Raw genomic sequence first — 2,177 nt, forward strand, 5'->3', positions numbered from 1 at the left:
CCCCCCCCCCCCCAGCTCCAGCAGCTATTCTACAACCCCCACCCCCTGCTCATTAACAGAGGACCGAGAGCTTCCTGGGTCCTTCTTTTCTGGCCATCTTACTTAATAGAACCTCTTCTTGTTGTCTTTTAACTCTTTGCCAGGTACAGCTCATTCTTTATCTTTGCCTTCCTAATTTTGTCCCTTCAGGTCCTTGCTATTTCATGGTACACTTCCTTGATGACCAGCCCATTCTATTGCCTGTTTACTTCTTCTTTTGCATTTGAGGCATTGTAGAATCTCGCTGTTGCAGCCACACTGGTCACTTGCCTTTCTTCTTGTGCTTCCCTTGTGTCGGGACAGTCTCTTGTTGCGCTTCCAGTACTGTGCCTTTCAGAAGCTCCCAGCCCTCTTGCGTGTCTTTATTCTTCCATCTGTCCTCCCATGACACCATTCCTATTAACTCCTTGAGTTGGATAAAATCCTCCTTTTTGAAATCTAGCATTCTAATTTTTGCTGACCTCATGCTTTGCTCTCACTAAAGTTGCATACTTTAGTGGGTGGAGGATTGGGTTCCTAATCACTCAGGGATACTTTTGGGTATTTACAATAGCACTTTGTAACTCTTTACCATCTTTTAAATTTACATTTTTGAAATCCTTACATCTGCATGGGTGATGCAATTTCTTTTGTTCTTCTCCCCTCTTCATCCACAACCAGATTAAAAATAGTAATAGGGTAAACATTTAGGGGAAACCTTTTTTAGGGTTGGCACTATATTCAAGTGCCTTAGAAGATATGGTACATTTGTAATATGGGTGTGGTAGTTAACAAAACAAACAGATTTTTTTGTCTAGTTTTTTACAGTGACTTGAATAAAAATACTAGTGTCACTTTATTCGCTGTAAATTGTTTTTATTCCCTGTAAATTGATTTGTTTTTTTCTTTTTGACTTCTAGATGCTCCCTGTTTCCTTTTCTCCTAACTATAAAACCAACTGGAGTTAACAACACTTATTTTTTTATTTATTTATTTATTTATTTTTATATATACCTGAAACGTGCCAAAGCATAACTCTAAAAATCTCATATAATAAATACTGAATTTTTTATATAAAAAAAATTCAGTATTTATTATATGAGATTTTTAGAGGGTTATGCTTTGGTGTATGTTTCAGGTGTTGGTCCCACCTGGCCTATTGACCTCCATAATTTCTGTAGTAGCCCTACTGAAAAGCACTCGTTTTCTGACCGCTCCCCCGTTTTTGTGTGTGTGGGGTTTTTTTGGTCGGTTTTTGTGGGAGAGGTTTGGAACACTGCCAGTATAAAAGCTTGTAGGCTGAAGTATGGTGCTGGTACCCTGCAAAGTCAGTGAAGAGGAGGGTATATGGCACTCTTATAGGGCTTTTCCCCTCTTGCTCAAATCTACCTGGTTTTGTGTTTTTTGTGTTTTTTCGTTTTTGTTTAGAACCCTTGAATTATTGGGTGAGTTGCTTTACTTACCTTTGCTTCAGTTTCCTTATAAGTAAAAAGGGGGATAATGATACTTTTTTTGTAAAATGATCCTGCTGAAACCTACTCTTTAAGAGATATTATAATATGCATCTATGTAGCATGCATTAGTAACTTAAGCAGACTTGGGATCTGCTTCAGGAATCCTAATCCTTTTTTGAGGAAAACAATGGTGCTGCTGACTGAGAAATACAATGGCAAGACTGAAAGAGTAGTTTAAGAGGAGAAAAGGTGGCCACTGCTTCCTGTTGGCCTGGCTGTTCTTTTAGAATCCCTTTCTACCACCTACTTGCAATTCTCTTTATTAAAAAAAAAAGTTGCCTAATATTCCCTGTTTGGTAATAAAAATATATTCTAAGTTATTTATATTTCAAAACTAGTTATTTTGAAAGAGTAGCTGGAGTAATGGATTGTGGAAAAGAGGAAAAAATGTCAAGAATCCAGTGAACTTACAAATGTGGAAGAAAATTTACAAAAAGTTAGTACTTTTTCCATGATGTTGTTTTCTTGTCCTATTCTGGCTTCATTCACTTCACAAGACTGTTCTGCCTCTTGCAAGATTGGGTCTATTTAGAGTTTTTATGTGATGTCGCTGCTGGAATGTAATGGGATGCTTAAAATCCCCCCCAAAAAAGTATTCATGTATTTATTTTTTTCAAAATAGCGACAAATTATTCTAGGGTATGA

General features: G+C 37.3%; 1 protein-coding gene across 12 annotated transcripts in view; it reads left to right on the plus strand.

Moving 5' to 3' along the window:
* Positions 1 to 2,177, plus strand: part of PHF21A (PHD finger protein 21A) — a 268,370-nt gene that overhangs the window by 34,101 nt on the left and 232,092 nt on the right. The window lies entirely within an intron of this gene.

This window comes from Gavialis gangeticus, unplaced genomic scaffold, assembly GCF_001723915.1.
Source record: "Gavialis gangeticus isolate Ggan-Ray unplaced genomic scaffold, GavGan_comp1, whole genome shotgun sequence".
Taxonomy (NCBI): domain Eukaryota; kingdom Metazoa; phylum Chordata; order Crocodylia; family Gavialidae; genus Gavialis; species Gavialis gangeticus.